We start from the raw sequence: 17,500 nt of genomic DNA on the forward strand, positions 1-17,500 counted from the left end.
TATATTTTTCCTACGTTCTTCAGTTATTCTCCCCTTTCCTTCAAAAGAAGTCTGGTTTTCTGGTAGCATTTTTGCCTTTTGACCCCTCTCCCAAGCCCCACCACCCAACCAGTGCCTAGCTTGGTCTGCGATTTCTAAGAAGGAGAAAATAACATTGCAAACACGTCGGATTCCCCCCATATATTTTGTGCTTAACTCCTTTACAATAGATTAATCACTTAAGTACATTGTCAACTGTGCTGGATGGTGTGCGATGACCATAAAATCAATCGTTGCGTTGATCGCAAGGAACAGTAATATATCGAATGAAAAGATCCCTTAATGTGGAGAAAAGTATTGCATAAAAGTAACGACAAGCCTACGTTTCTTTTCAGGGGTTAACTCTCATCAAGATTTTCTCAGAAAAAGTTTGTTACATCACAAAAATGGATCCGTCCTTGCCATCTCCACAAAAACTGAAAGAGGATATCAAACGGGTAAATATTTCAGAAAAGTTAAATTACAAAAAACAAAAAATAAGGAAAGAGGTCGTTTACGTTGAAAACATGTAAGGATTATAAGTTTCCAGTTGCGTTTTATGGCCGTCCAAACATAATTAATTAAGCGAGCTTGTTTTGTTATTTCCTTGAAAAGACAGTTGAAACTAAATTACTTCTTGAAGACAACTTCGAGTAGCTACGGGATAGTGTTGTATTTCAACAATGGCTCTTAACTAAACGGACTTAAATGTCAGGGCGGCTTTAGTCATAACAAGGAAATAATCTGTATCATAGAGTATTTTACCTGACCAAAATTTAAATTAACTTATCCATAATGTTTTAATAAGTGACCAGAACTGTTACAGGTACAGACGCTATAGTATCATCATTATCATTATCTTTCATTGATTGATTGATTGATTGATTGATTGATTGATCCATTCATTCATCCATTCATTCATTCATTCATTCATTCATTCATTCATGCAATGGTTTTTCGTTAAATCATGAACTTAATCAATTAATTAATTAATTAACCTTTGATGCAGTCGTAAGTCAATTTTTTATATCTCTCAGATAGTGCGCAGACTGTGATTGCAGGCCAATTAGCGGGTGATGACGGTTCTAAGGTACGGCCCGCCGAGTTTGTTTTGTGGCTCTTTTCAAAGGCCGGTCTTGATATACAATAAAATATATTTCTAATTTCGTTCTCATCTCTTATCTTCAGAGGGTAAGTTGTAAAGTAGGTACAAAATGAAGCTTACGGTTCGGTTGCTTGTCTACCTGCAGCAACGTAGTAACCCGGGAGAGGGGTAATTCGCTGGGTCTGTGCCGCTGGCCTCTCAGAACCCCTTCAGCTTTATAGTCTATTTTATGGCCAAATATAGACCCCATCTTAGTCACGTTTGGGTAAATGTAATTTTAGGGACCCCAACTTAGTCACTTTCTGTTTATGCAATTGCTTAAATTAAGGATTAATTGTAATTTGAAAACGGAATGTAATGCGATCAGTAAATATTAAAGCAAAAGCGCTCTGTTGCTTTCTGTAACAACTTTTTTTTTTTTTTTACCGCGAATCTTTAATTCGCTAGCCAGAATTTTCTTAGCCGCAAAATCCCGACAATTTGCGACTGCATACTAGTAACTCTGTCCGGAAGTCTGTTGAAAATCAATCCCATTTTTGTCAATCCAGTCATAAAAATGGGACCCATTACCCTATAAATAGGAAGTACCCTCCCCCGTCGTAGCAATAAAGTAAAATTTATAAGTTAATTACTTTCATCTTCAATAGGCAAACTCACAGCGTGGATCTCTTCCTACTAGCACAAAGCCAAATTTACTTAAGCCAACCGGTCCAGCTCACAGGCCTTATCTCACCAAAGAGATGTTGGCTTTCTGTGGCGCTTTACCGATTTACGAAGCGGATGTCTCTCCAATGAACACAGGGAACAGTGGAGAAGGAAGTACGTAAGAAACTCTTTAACATAAATTCAAGAGGTTTGTCAGTCAGAAAGGACTGCAATAAGCTAAGAGCATCGACGAGATGGGGATGACTGCTTCTTGTCTTTAAGTTTCACTTGTTTTTAAAATTCTTGCTTATTGCAAGTTTGCAGGTTTTTGCATCTTGTATCCCCCCTAGGCCACTTGTTTTCCAGCCCTGTTTTCGCCATCGCGTACGGATTTTTTCAAAAAATTGTGATTTCAATGAAAGCGCAAGAAGGTCCGTATGGGATATTTAATAAAAATGCCACTCTATAGTGAGAAAAATCTTTGCTTCCTTTCATAGAGTCATGTTTTCAACCATGGTTGAAGTCACTGAATCCATTGAACAAATCAGCGGGATTATACTAGCAGTGTGCTCAAAAAGTGGTTTGTTTCTATTCAAATAGGAGGGCCTAAAAAGGAAAAACGTAAAGAGAGAAGAAAAAAAAATAGTAATTTAAAATTTACATTTACAACATTTGTCGTATATCTCAAGTTATCCTCGTGCCATGATAACCAAAAGCTACATGCAACTGTTAATGGCAGTTGGTTTGTTGATTTGAGCACTTTTCGTTCCATTCTTACCAATGTTGGAAAACATAGCCCCTAATTAGTATTGGATGGGGGAAGGGTAACAAGGGTCAGTTTCCTGATAGTTTCCTCCAAGATTGTAGATTTCCTTCAAGTGTATATTGTGTCCAAGATTGTAGATTGTAGATTTAACAATATCCTACCTGACCCATTTGTTTTACCAAATGGCATGAAACTTAACCCTGGCCGAAACCTGCCAGACTTAGTATTTTACTCTGTCTAACGCCAGACGATTTTACTCGTCAATGGGAACCCCTGGGTTAACTCTCTTTTATATGCAGATGAATTAATTGTTTTATCACGATCTAACGTAGGACTTCAACACTGCTTGAACACCTTATCCTCGTATTGCAACTCCTGGATGCTAAAAATAAATCCTAAGAAAACCAAGATAACGATTTTCCAAAAATGCAAAAGAAAATGCGACTCTAGCTACATTGGCAATGAAAAAATCGACATTCAAACCTACACCTACCTTGGAACTTGCAATCATCTCATCCTCTGGAAACTTTAGGCTTTCACTAGACCACTTGAGAAAAAAGGCCCTCCATGCCCTATTTAGTTTGACACGACAAACTGATTTTAAAAGTCTGAATCTTTCACTTGCATGCAAAATTTTTGACTACATGATCTCGCCCATTTTAACTTAAATAGTGAAATCTGGGGTACCTTTGTTAAGTCGGATTTCAAATCCTGGGAAAACTCTCCAACCAAAAAATCCATTTACAATTCTGTAAACGATATTTGCAGTACACAACAAAGCGTCAAATATGGACAGTAGAGCCGAACTTGGTAAATACCCCATTATCAACAAAAGATCCTCAATTACTTAGTAATAGATGAAGATGACAATTCAATAGTAAAACAATCTCTACAAATGTCAATTGAGCTTTTCAACAATAGACAAACTAATTTTTACTCAAATTTAATGAAGATGTCAGAATATTTCAATTTACATTATTTTAATTACAATTCATTGAATGACAGCAAGATCAAGCAAGTCGTCGATCTCATTGAAAAAAAGAAATATATCTTTTATTGGAACTAGACGTTTCAGCACTCACGTAAACTGAGTTTTTATCACTCCATCAAAAAGATTTACAGCCCTTCTGCTTAACTATTGTAGATTCAACATGAAAAAACCACTTTTTAAAATTTATTTATTCATTTATTTATTTATTTATTTATTTCCCCATACAACAAAAAATCAATAATTACAAGAAAAGAAATATACTTATAAGTTGACCAGATAATAAAATAAATTACTAAAGAACAATCACTACAATGGATAACACACACTGACAAAGACATAATCGAAATGGCAAGGGGGGCTCCAGAAACCACTGGGCTTATACGAGGCAGGCCTCCTTACTAAACGAGACACATGCATTAGATCGATGGAAAAAAGTGACTACGACTATAATGTAATTATATCTATCGATTGAATAAAAAATGGAGCAGTCCTCTTTTAAGACAAAATAGAGTTTCAGATTGCTTAATATCATTTGGTAGCGAATTCCAACTTTTTGGACCTTGAAAAAGTATAGAAAAGAATTTAGCGTTAGTTCGACAAAAACGAGGACGAAAATTTGTACCCCTTTTGGTGTTATAAGAGTGCACGAGATTATTAGTAACAAATAAATTGAGAAATGACGGCGGTGATAGGCGATGATGATAAGAAAACATGAACTTAGTAACATAAAAAGAATTAAGCTTAAAAATATCTAAAATTTTCAGTTAAGAAAATAACGGAGTAGTATGAGCTCGATAAGTAGCGTTAAATATGATTCGCACAACACGTTTCTGCAGCAAGAATATTCTGTTCAAACTGATTAGTTACATAAGTAGAAGATCGCGACCAAGCAATGTTACAGTAAGTTAAATAGGGGTAGACTAAAGAATAATACAAGGATAATTTGGTTCTCGTAGATAAATAAAAGGACGGTCGAGAAATTATACCAATGGACTTCGACATCTTTTTACAGATATGATCAATGTGACATTTCCAAGAAACGTTTTCATCTATTAATACTCCTAAGAAATTAACAAACTTTTGTTGATTAATCACAAAGCCACCCAGGGAGAGAGATATATTGGTACCAACTCGTCTTTGCTTAGATTTAAAAATAACATAATTTGTCTTTTTAACGTTTACGGATAACTTATTAGCTTTCATACAAGTATTTATATTCTGGAGCTCCTTATTAACAACAGCAGTTAAATGGTTAACATCTGAGTGGGAATAAAAAATATTAGTGTCATCAGCAAAAAGCAAAGCTTCAGTTAATTGCGAGGCATTCGGAAGATCATTTATGTAGAAAAGAAAAAAAAGCGGTCCTAGTATAGAACCCTGGGGCACCCCACACTTGATGCATTGCTTGGATGATAAAGTATTATTGTACTTCACAAACTGGTTACGATTAGAAAGATAACTTTGTATCCACTGTATGGCCAGCCCTTTTATACCATAATGCTTAAGTTTACAAATCAGGATTTGGTGGTCTAAGGTGTCGAATGCCTTGGACAAATCTAGGAAAACCCCAATAGAAACCTGGTTTTGATCAATGGCTGAATGGGATGTTATTTTGTTAATAAGGTGAAGAAGTGCAAGAATGATTCTTTCGGAATCCGAATTGATAACACTATAAAATCTCCAGACGCTCTGCGAATTCAACTAGACGATTATACATGACCCTTTCAAAAAATTTAGAGAAATTGGGTACAAGGAATATGGATCTATAATTAGCAAATCGGGATCGCCTCCTTTGAAGACTGGAAATACTTTTGCAAATTTTAATTTATCTGGAAAAACACCTCTTGTGAGTGAAATATTGATAACATGCACAAGAGGAATGGAAATAAGAGCGAGGGATTTCTTGATAACGTTCATAGGGATGTTGTCATAACCTGGCACTTTCCCAGAATCAAACGATTTGGAAATGTCATTACGTTCTTTTTTAGTTACGAGTTTTTATGTAATAATTTTGTCCCCTAAAAAGGAATTAAAGGCGGAGGAGGTTGATGCAGGTAAATTGTTTGCTATGTGGGGGCCAATGTTTGTAAAATAATGGCAAAATCTATCTGCAATCTGTGAGGGTTCAGTGATCATTCCACCTTCTGATTTAAATGAGGAAGGTAGAGGCTGTCGACCTTTCCTTTCATTAATGACCTCATGGATGAGCTTCCATGTTTTCTTCAAATCGTTTTCTTGTTTTTTCAACTTTATCAGAATTACTACCTTTAACTGGTTTAAGGGGGAAGGAAGTCTCAGAGATTCTGCTGTAGTCAGAGAAGAAAGCATTGTATGAACTGTCAGGATCTTGATCATTTAAAACATTAGACCAATTATTTAGCGAGATTTGCATCTGAAACTTCAATAAGTTCTTTTCTCCAAAATCCCGCAGAACATTTTCCCCTGCGGCTTACAGGGTAAATGATCATTTTTAAAAAAAGCAAAGGCAGGCAGATGGTGAGGCTCACTTCCGGTTGCCGTCCTCGTCTCAAAAACGCGCGTGCCTAAGCTCCCTAATGTGTTTGGTCTCGTGAGAGTGATGTGGTGAGGTATCGGTATATCCCAAAGTGATAATTTTGCCATTTTAGTTTTTGATATTCCCAGGTAATACCTCATAGAGTTTTTTTAATAAAAAAAAGTTTGCGAAAAAAGTTGTGAATGAAAAAAATAAGCCAATTTGAATGGCCAACTGGAGACACGTGATGTCACGGCAAGCAAATTTCAGTACACACGAGGGAGCTTGCTGCTGAAACAGCCTCGTGCAACAGATTTGCCCCTGGAGCTTGCTCCCTCATATAAAACCAGTTTGATATGAGGAAGCAAAACTCGGGAGCAAAAGTTTTGTTGCGCAACATATTTTTTCGCGAGAAATCGTTGGTGCAGACGAGGGAGCTTTGCTCCGGAAGCCTGTTGCAGGAGCGTGCTGCGGGAGCAAGCTCCCTCGTGTGTACCGACCTTAAGGGTATTAAGGACACATTCGCAACATTTGTGAATGCTATTTTGGTCGATTTCTATAGTTTTCTATGCGTATATTGATATTTTAGTCGCTATTCTTTGACAACGAAGCATACAACATTTTTGAGCAGCACAGCCTCCTTTGTTCATCAAAGTTTTTCTTTCTCTCACCACCTGACACTTACAAAAGTCGGGTCGACTTTTCAAATGACGGGTAGTCACGACCTGATCGGATCGTCACGATCCGTCGAGATATTTGAAGATGCCCTAGGCAGTTCGACTTCCGGCAGTAAATCTTACTTCCTTTTTAAATTTCACGACCCGACATCCGGTGAGTCGGGCCGTCAACAGCAATTGACGACCCGACTCAGTTCATGTATATTGGACATGTGTGCAAAGGATCAACGAAAGTGAACCGCACATTCACCTTGGACAGAAAGTTTTTTTCAGTTTGAGAGCAATTTTCCAGTGAAGAAACACAGGTGTGTCGCTGCAATTTTGGTACTTCATTTTTTGTGTGAGAGGGATCGAAGTAATCGATCAAAGTTCGCCCGAATTGTTCTCGGTTTATTAAACTCCCTAGAACTCTCGCCATATGTCACGGTGCGTCACACGTCACATATCGTGCAATCACGCGTTGGAGCAGCTATTCAAAAAATAAGAGACAGCTTTTTTCCGCCTTTGCCTAGACTGTTTGCAGTCCCTTCTGAGTTAGTCGAACCGCCCGCCTTAGTCACGCAAGGGAGCCGAGAGGAGAATGGTGATAGAGCGATATCCCCCCGGCTCCCTTGCGTGACCAAAGCGGGCGGTTCGACGAACTCAGAAGGGAGTTGATAATGTAAATTGGCCACCGTACAGAGATTCTAAAAGCTGACGTTTCGAGCGTTAGCTATAGCCCTTTGTCAGAGCGAATGGGATTCGCTCTGACGAAGGGCTAACGCTCGAAACCTCAGCGTTTAGAATCTCTGTACCGTGGCCAATTTAAATTATCAACACCGTTGATAAAACTAAACTTTTTTGTATACTACTTCCCCACCGACGCAGCACCACAGTTTCTTTCGAAACTACCCCCTTAACTCAGAAGGGACTGCGAGATCTCTAGTCTTTGTCTGAAGTCTGTTTTCTTACAAAGGGATTGAAAAGTGACTAAATTATCTCCTCACAACAATTATTTAGCGACGTTGGCAAAATTTCGTGCTTTGTTAGTGGCGAGCAGATCAATTATTTGCCGAAGCTGAAGGCTGAGGAAAATAATTGATCTGCCGAGTTCAATAATTGTTTTATCATTCGATGATTGAGTTTGTTTTTCACAATTTCCAACAATTAGATCACTTTCTGAAAGCTCAGGAAAGCGAACTGCCATTTCTCACAAGAGCGTGCTTTCCATTACGCATGAGCAGAATATTATTTGCAGCAAAACATTTATTTGTAGGCAGTTATTCGCAGGTAACGTGGTGAAGGAAGGAAAAATACATCGAATGGTAACAGTCATGGTTATTCATTACTTTATTCAACACTCCATCCCTTGCAGTATGTTACATTTTCAAAAAAACGGTGGCCACATTGCTGTAAAAATAAACTTTTTCTTTCCTGTAGTTTCTGTTTCGACTGGTACACCACATTGTCCGCCATGATCAAACACACCCAACCACACCAAACTATACAACGCCATTTTCATATTCAGTACTAATAAAGTGATTTGTTCTTTCGGCGCTAACACCAATTGCCTTCAGTGCTAAAACTGCTCCGTTTCTAAACGGCTGTTCCTCGATCTGGGTCCTGCACACATTGAATTCTGCAGTACAACTATACTTAACAGGGAGGGCAGCTGTAGTGTCAACTATTACTCACGGTTGCATTGTGTTGCAGTCATCTGGAGTGAGCGAAGACGTGATACCAGACAGACACAGCCATTGACAGTTTACAACAACTTCACTGCTTGCGAGCCAAACAAACTGTTGGACAAAGTAGCAGCATGCATGAAGGAAGATTGGAATCTAAACTGTCGTTTGGAACCTGGGAATTGCTACTACTACGTTTCATGTCGGATGAGAAAACCAGCCAAGGATGTATGGTTATGCGAACGAACCCATCTCACTTTTCCGTCTCCTGTGTGCTGCGAACTCATCTGCCCGCCGCCATCTAGTACCCCGCCCACACCAGCAAGTTAAACAAGTTAAACAGAGTTTAGATCGCGACGTTTACAACAAGTGTGCGCCCGACTAAGCAGCTTTTAAACATGTTTCTACTGAACTACCTCGTGAGGTAGTTAAAGCTTGTGTAATTAAAAGACACCTTGAAAAAATTCTTCCGACTTTTTTCTTGCCTCAGCACACGAGACTTTTAGATTTCATATCATCGAACTGCGAAATGGACATGAAATGAATACTGAAAAGGTCCTAAGTTGAAGTTGACTTTTCGAAAGAATACACACCTGACCTGAATTCAATGATCGGTTCTAAAAGAGTAATATGTATAAAGAAGAATCTCTCCCAACTTACAGCCAGTTAGAAACACCTCTTAGTTTTTTGTTTGAAGAAAGTAGGAGGTATTTTTTGTTTGACTGCAACTTTGATTACTCAAAATTACCAACAACACTACCTGGTTTCTAGAAAGAATCCATTTTGATATGATCTTCCTTCAACTTTTCCAGAAACCTCGCTTCCGCTACCCAAGTTTTAAAACAAGTTTTTTTTAGAATGACAGAAATTTATTTGCATTCAATGTTGTTCGCTTTTCACACAAAATCAATCGTTTCTGCTTTTTTTTTTTGTTTTTTTGTTTTCGTTTTGGGTTTTTTGATGGTTGGGGACGTTTTTGACTCTACAGAACATCTTCAGAAGTGACGGTTAATACGAAATTGGAGTTTAAATACACAGGATCACTAACTTATTAACTATTAACTATTAAGCAACAATAGAGGTGACAAAAAACTAATAAAGACACAGCTTTTCGCTGCTGACATATTCATTTAAGGTCGGCTTTAAATCTTTGAACAACAGTGTTTCCTTTATTTTACAGAAAACGTCGGATCGCCCTTTAGTTAAAATTTCAAAATGATCCCATTATAAACTGTGATCAGTTTAGTATGCAACATGGTCCGTAAGAGCTGACGTATGATTACAATTAATTAATGCTTTAAAATGCAATCGTCTTATAGTTTTTCCGATATAAAGATCATTGCAGTCCCAACAGGCAGCTCTACATACAATCAAACCATTTGGCCTCGGATAAGTCTATCTTTGTAAGGAAAGAAAGATTTAATGCGACGAGTGCTTTGAAAAATCACTCTAAGGTCAATGCCCCTTTAGAATTAATTTACACACGACATAATTTGTTTACTAACGATTTTGCTTTGAAGTCCTATAAAATAAGGTAAAACTAAGAGAAATTTCTTCTTGGGAACTGTGATGGTTGGGGTCAGTGGTTTGTTTTGTTGCGTTTGCAAGACATCATTCATGTAATAATTAACAACACCTCTTGGGCAACTTAAGGTGATTCCCTAGTATTGCACTGCGCATCCTGTTCTGCGCATAACACAGCGTAAGCCACGTTCGTATTCAGGCATGGCTAAGAGGCTTTATGGTCAAATTTCATGGCTCAGTTCTGTTTTCTTTGTCTCACAAGTCTCAGCGGATATTTCTAAACAAAACAATGTTTAAATTTAACCATAAAGACTCGTACCCATGCGGAATATTGATATATCGAACGTGGCCAAAAACATTTCAAAATGGCGACCTTTCGTGCGGGAAAGCTCGCTAGAAAGAAGAATGGCCGTTTTCAGAGCACAACAGTAAAGAGCAAAACAAGAAACTTTTTCGACTCTCACAAAACAAAAAGTCGAGTAATAGCCTTGATGATGCTAAAGAACATTTAAGTCCGACTGTGAAAGTGAAACCGCGCTATCGGGGAGACGTGTTGTCGAGGGGTCGAGCTTGGTTTGCTTTCTATTTTCTTCTAAACGAGGTTGGTGACCTATCTTTTGTTTGGCATAATTTTATTCTCTTACTCATCCTCTTTGCACTGTTACAGGAGAAATAGTATTCGTAGCCATCACTCGTGGACACAAAATTGTCTCCTCGAGATCACGCACCCGAAGAATATTTGTAGTCAGTGCCTTTTCAAGACTTGTTCCTGTGCCATAAAACAAACATTAAATTATTCCTTTTGAGCAATACAATTCACCTGTTTTGTTATTTAAAGAATTACGTCACCTGTTCCTTCACTGAAAACTTAGCCTGAACCGATGGAATAAACTTGTCCTTGAAAGATGAAGTCGCACTGATTAATGAGTAACTTGAGCAAGTTATGTCTCTCAAACGAGCTTGGTGACCTATTTTTTTAATTGCACATTTCGAGTCACCATAATGCAGGGAACAATCGAGAAAAGTTTAAAAAAAATCTTACGACAACTTCTATTACTAAGGAATCACCTTAAGTTCATCCAAAGACAATTGTAACAAACGAGCTCGAGGCGACGAGCAAATGCGGAAACAAGGAAAAGTGAGAGTACGGATCAGATTTACTTTGTATTTTCGAGGAGTGAACGAGTCCCATTTAGTGAAAGGACCAGTGAGAATTTTCTTTCGATAAATGGATGTTACAGAAGCATATGAAACGTCAAGTAAAAAATAATTTCAAGTATGCGTTTATATCTGATGTTTGTCACCGCTGTTTGTCACCGTTGTTTGTATGTTATTTGTGTTTGTTAGTTAGTTTTTTTTTAAATTTTAATTTTTATTTAAATACAGTACTTACACTACTTACAATACACCGTTACGTACACTACTACTGCTACTCACAAAAACTATCTTAACTTACACTAATGATACTATTCACAATGGCGTACTTTACATTGTTCGCTATACTTGGCAATCATTACATATAAAAAATAAATAAATAAATAATAAATAAATAAATAAAATAAAACAAAAACAATTAAAAAAAACACCTTCCTATGTATTAATGAGTGTCTAAAAGCTCACGGGTGCTCGAATGCTTGGTGACTCCGTGGATAATTTGCTCTTTAAAAATACTTTGAACGATGTTATGCTGTAAGATTCACTTTCTTTGGCTGCAGTATAGATGTCGTAACGGGCTACTATAAGGCACATGTTGACAGCGTGAAAAGATCGCCTCTCAGGGTGATGTGCATATATTTTAGCATTGTTCGTCAGAGCTACCCTCGGCAAGTTACTAGAGTTCCACCAAGAGGCAAAAAGGTTCCAGAAAGTATGGCCGTGCCGACATTCTACGAACAGATGCTCCAAGGTCTGTCTCACACCACACAATTGACATTCATCGTTTTCGATAATTTTAGCTCTAAAAAGTTTGCTGCGAGTGCAAAGAATACGGTGGTTGATTTTGAATCGAAACATCGAGAGTTTTATGTTTTTGGTGACTTTAAACGGGAGAATGTATGACGCCTCGATGCTCTGATCAGTAAAACCGGCCTTAGTTAGACGAGCTTTAGATGTAGGTATTTGGAACGTTTTGGAGACGTAAAGTGAGCGTGCTTGCTGACAAGTCCATGCAAAATGAACTATTTAAAGGGTATGTCGCGGACTGTCCTGTAGTAACTGATTCGTTTTCAAGATCACGGTTAAAGGCTTCTTTCCAGTACTTTGAACCGCATAAGTATTAAAAGGAAACAAGACGCCTACAAGGGCGTATCTGTGGAATGCGCAAACAGTTAACACAAATTGTCCAGTTACAGTGAACTTCAACTAAAGGTAAACTTCGGAAAATGGCGAGAGATTACCAGAAAGATGAATCTGTAACTTGAAGTTGTTTGTTGTAAAAACTCATTGTTAATGTTACTAAATTTGCAAATGCAAACAACGAAGCCCTATCAGCGGGTTATCAAGATACGGGATTATTATTTTTTTTTTTTGAAGAAGAAGACTTTATTCAAATCCCACAGTTTTACTTGCTTCCTTAATTCCTTTCATCCAAAAATTACAAGATCAGCCTTAAATCATCCGAAAAACTTATTACAAATCACAGTTCAATTTGAACTTATCATGCTGGGCCAGTTGTTCAAAAGCTGATTAACGCTAATCTCAGGTTTAAAATTAACAAAGGAGTTTTATTCTCTACTCCCTAATGCTATTCACGGCTGATATTCGGTAAAAATTTACATTAGAAGAAGTCAATCTCGAAAAACAAAAATAAGCGAAGGAAACTTTCACCAAAACGTTGAAAACATAGACCGTATTCATAAATGGCGGCTAAGTAATTATTCGTTTGTCTTTATGCCAATCATCCTCACTAGCCTCGTTAGCACGAACAAAATTCAAAAGAGTTTAGCGCCAAAGTGAGGCTAGTGAGGATGATTAGCACAAGGACAAAAGAGTAATTTCTTGGTCACCATTTATGAATACGGTCTATGCAACAAAAGTTTACGCCAATCTCGGATTAAGTTAATCGGCTTTCGAACAACCGGGCCCTGTATTCGAAGTCTGGTTCCGTAATCCTGGTTTAGTTCCTCGCAAGACAACATGCGTACTCCATTTCTCTCAATGCGCAAAAATCTAAAATTCCATAATTGTGTGTTCTATAGTCCAGTCCAATTTTTTTTAATTTTACAATTCCATAATCTTGATTTCGGTATTAGAGTAACTGATCCCAAACGTTCCACAATAACTTTAAATCTCGATAAGAGAAAAAGCTTAATTTTTTATACGTGGTCTGCCTACGCATTCCACGTAACAAATACACCCAAAGTACAAGTACAAAAGGAAAAAAAGCCATTTCAGAGTCAACTGTCAATAGCCAGCGAATAGGAATCACGCTAAAATTAGAAGCCGTAAAAAAAACCTTTGTCAGTTCAAGGTCAACGAAGAGTTTTCCTGATGTCGTACAATACAAATCTCTTGAAATGTGGTAAAAAAAAAATTGTGCGTGTATCTTGCATAAGAAAAATTGCAGTCACCTGAATCTCGGCGGGAGTATTTGCATATTTGCTTTCTTTATTTTCCCTGATTCTGGAAAATCAGCAATACAGTAATTAGATGCCGAGCGATGTGCCGGCGGTGTTCTGTGACATAATTTATATTAGCTTACGTTTTAAGTTAAGAGTTGAGGAGAGTTTACTATTCACTGACAATATTATAGGCTATCTGACACAGGAGATCTCATCGATCGGTTGTTAGTTCTTTTGGCGGGTCACTGCAATTTTTCTTATGCAAGATACACGGGCAAATTTTTTACCACACTCCAAGAAATTTGTATGGAGACGCCATGCTGGCCGGAAACCAACAAAAAACATCTGTCAGTGAGTTTCCCACACAAGCCTGGGAAACTCAACAAAAATTACAATAGTGCTTTTTCTAATACTGTTCAGATAGCCAAATTCCATGAAATACATCACTTTTTAGCAAACATTACAGCTCTCTCGGCCACCGTGTAAATGTCGCGTCACGCAAAGCTTAAAAATTCAAGGGTTGTCTGTCACAAAACCAAGAACCCATTGTGTGTGCCATATATCTCATATAAGGCTGGAACGTTACCAACCATATTACACCCCCCATATCGAGCCCCGACCAACCATATCAAGCCCCGACCAACCATATCAGGCTCCAGCAAACAGCAGGATTTCTCAGTCATATTTAACACTTTTTGGCCTCCGTACGGTCAGTAAAAGTCACGAACAGTTCGATGATGAACAAAATGAAAATGAATTCTTAATCCCAAAGCGGCTGTGTTTTATTTTTTATCATCATATCAGATATCGCCTCGCAACTTCGCTCGGCGTGACCTCTGCTCCGTAGTTAACGGTTGTCACGTCTGAAGATGCTACATGTGACAAGATGCATATTATTAAATTTCGCTACAGGAAATTGCATTCTGTGGAAACAATACACACAAAATGTAGCTTTTTAACCTTTCGCATTGTTACCGATGAGACTTAAAGTACAGACGACTGCACATTTAATACTAATACCGATTTAGAGAACGACAGGAGGTAATTACGCAATTCTTTATTATTCCGATTTTGGTGACCACAAGGCAAACGCTGCTCCATCATGCGTTATTTCTGAGTCACAATTGGCATGTGGGACGCTTATAAAGACAGAGGTCCTAGTCTTTATCTTGCTTAGCAACTCACTGGGACACAAGATTTTATTTTGCGTACTTGTAGTCTGTTACTGTTGTAGTGGACGGATTTTCAAAAGGCGCTCAACTTCAGTTCAGAACTTCATGATTGACGAATGACCACATTCTTCAGGAAATTTACAACGACTGACCAGTAAATTTAAATGCTGGCCGTGTTATGTAAATGTAGGGTTGCTATGGTGTTTATTACTGCGTTAGATTATGTAAAGTTTCTGAACACTATCTGTGATCCTAATTGGTTGCGTTTGTTGAGACTGCAAAGGTGCTCCTTGCAGATGATAACTAAATTTATCATAAAACAGGGGAACCCAACGTCAATTTCGGAAAATATCTGTTCGGAAGACGATTTGAGATCTACAATTTTCGGAACCGTTGTTGTAAAATTTCTTGCTTACCCGCCTGTCCTAGTATTTTCCAACATAAAAAAAAAATGGTATAATCGCCTATTTTAAACGGACTTTTACCCTAAAATGGGCACCTAGAATTTTCGGGATCTCTTTTCTGGCTGAAATTTTCGACAAGGTAAGTTTTGATCCCTATAATTTTCGAATCACTAGACTTTCAGCTAGGAAATCCGAACAGATGAAAAATTTTGAAGGGATAAAAAATATGCCGATATCTACCTTTTAAATACTATAATACCTTTAACATTCATGTTTAAGTGGTTTTGAACTATATTCTCGTTGGGTGCCCCTGATAAAAGCATAACTTACATTTCTTGCTAAATCACTAAACTGTTTGCACCCCGAACAAAATTTTCGACTTGCTCAAGTGACCATTTGGAGCTCCCCGATGTGTGATGTGTCATTCTTGATGCGAGCGAGGCCGTGGGAAAATAAAGAAAGAGATCGCGGCATGAGTTGTGTACATGTACGAAAAACTTTCCACCGTGTGGAAATGATATGTGGTCACTGATATTTGAACGGAGGGGGAGATGTTTCAACAGAGTTCTACGTTTTAGAGATATAGGATTAAAGTACAAAATGAGTGGTAGCTTACAGTTTCACACATATGGAAGACGTTCTGTCCCGCCTTCGATGTTTTACAACGACCGATAAGGACAAACGAGAAGAGATGTCAACTGCTTTCTTTTACAATTTATTTGCAACATTAATATTGGGAAAAAAAACGAAGCTGTAAAGGTCTATTCTTGCCAATTATCGACGGGATCAACATATGCACCGCATCGTTGAGCACAATAATGTGAGCAGTACCCAGGATGACCGTCATCTGCACTTTGTCCAACGACACAATGTTTTGGCTCATGTTTCTGCTTGTGAGACCCACAGCGATCCAAAATCCTCTGTGTATAACGTTTGGCTCTGTGAATGAGTCACCGGCATCCAATGGGCCACATGAAAAAAAAAAAATCGTTTGCATTATCTGTAGGATGCGATGCAAGGCGACGGGCAGTTGTCCTATATCTGAGATAAAGATTTATTTTGGCAGGTGGTGTAGTTTACAGATGCTTAAAATCATTTAGATCTTGTGGCGTTGAATTTTGTAAAGAAAACTTTGATCGCGGACGTGCTATCTCCGACATCCAAATAACTGCACGTAATTTGATAATATGGACAGATTCAACAGCTAAGAAAAGAAAGCAAGAGTACCAGTTAACTTTTTGCCTCCAATACAAACATATTCACTCTACTGACCCATGTGAACTTTCCTTCAAATTTATTGGCTACAGCTAATAATATAGAGTTGGTGACAACTTGACAGACAACTACAAGAGGTTCAGTTTTGCGAAGTGTCGTATTTCAGACGTTCTCATGCAATCAGTGTTTCAATAAATAATGTCGACTATCAATGTAATGGAGGCAAAGTTAGCCCTAACGGATAAGCAAAACTTAACGGTCATCATAAAAAAGGTTGTCGGGATGAGAAATTAACCCTTGTCCCTAACCCTTCCTGAGACTAGTGAATGTACTATTGTAGCCTGACATCATGTATATATCGGCACCGAACGATCAGCTGGAATGGTGAAATCAATTTTATGCAGTACATTTACCGATAAAGTCCTGTGCGTAATTGATATAAGTGATTAGAATCTGCATTATATTACTTGCACCAGCCGGTGACAGCTTTGCGAAATAAAGGCATGTTTATTGAGCTTGAACGTATCACGAACTACTGAATGCTTATTCTGTGATCACACTTCAATCGAAAGTTCCCCATTGTGCTTTCAGCTTACTATGCATTCGTCATTGACCGCGAATGACACCAATGCCTTTCAGATACCTTGAGTCGTACAAAAATTACATCCATAACTGATGAAATGAACCCCTTAATTTATAAATCCCTTTGCAATGTGGATTATCCCAGGTATGGAGAGTGCAAAAAAAAATGCTAATTAAAGTTGACTTCCGCGGTTACTAATTTTCCTTTTTTTTTTTTTTAACGCAACACCTAAGAGTAAGAGCGGCTACGATAATTTACAATCTTGCATGACTGGTGCACGCCTAGAAAAGTGGTTCTTGCGAAATCGAAATGGGAAACACCAAACACTGTAGAAAACAGATTAGTAATTTAAGCTCACAAAGGTCATCATTATGGTTATTTGCAAAATCCTGTATAGCTCGCTTTCAAAGATATGAATGTATGTAAGATTTCACCAGTGTGGAGAATTGGAACCTACTGAAAACCAAACGTGTTTCTTAAATGTGTTTTGACATGATATGATCTTTATCTTTCAACTCTCCCACTAAAAGGCAAAAAGCAATAGGTTAGCTAAAAATATTATTCTCTTCGTTGCCATGGTAACGGCGACCAATACCAAATTCGTTACAAGTCGACGGCCATTTTTGAAAGTGTTTCAGATAGCCTGTAAGGTCGGACCTTACAGATAGCCCTTACGCTTAAA

At 38.0% G+C, this 17,500-nt stretch overlaps 2 long non-coding RNA genes across 2 annotated transcripts in view; one reads left to right on the forward strand and one right to left on the reverse strand.

Moving 5' to 3' along the window:
• The window catches only part of LOC137997574 (uncharacterized), a 339,842-nt gene that overhangs the window by 134,452 nt on the left and 187,890 nt on the right, over window positions 1-17,500 (forward strand). The window lies entirely within an intron of this gene.
• Window positions 15,254-17,500, reverse strand: part of LOC137994945 (uncharacterized) — a 3,335-nt gene continuing 1,088 nt past the window's right edge. The window contains exon 3 of the long non-coding RNA XR_011122223.1: window positions 15,254-15,959. This is a non-coding gene — a long non-coding RNA (uncharacterized lncRNA). The remainder of the gene's footprint in view (window positions 15,960-17,500) is intronic.

The sequence above is a fragment of the Montipora foliosa genome, chromosome 3, assembly GCF_036669935.1.
Source record: "Montipora foliosa isolate CH-2021 chromosome 3, ASM3666993v2, whole genome shotgun sequence".
In the NCBI taxonomy this organism is placed as follows: domain Eukaryota; kingdom Metazoa; phylum Cnidaria; class Anthozoa; order Scleractinia; family Acroporidae; genus Montipora; species Montipora foliosa.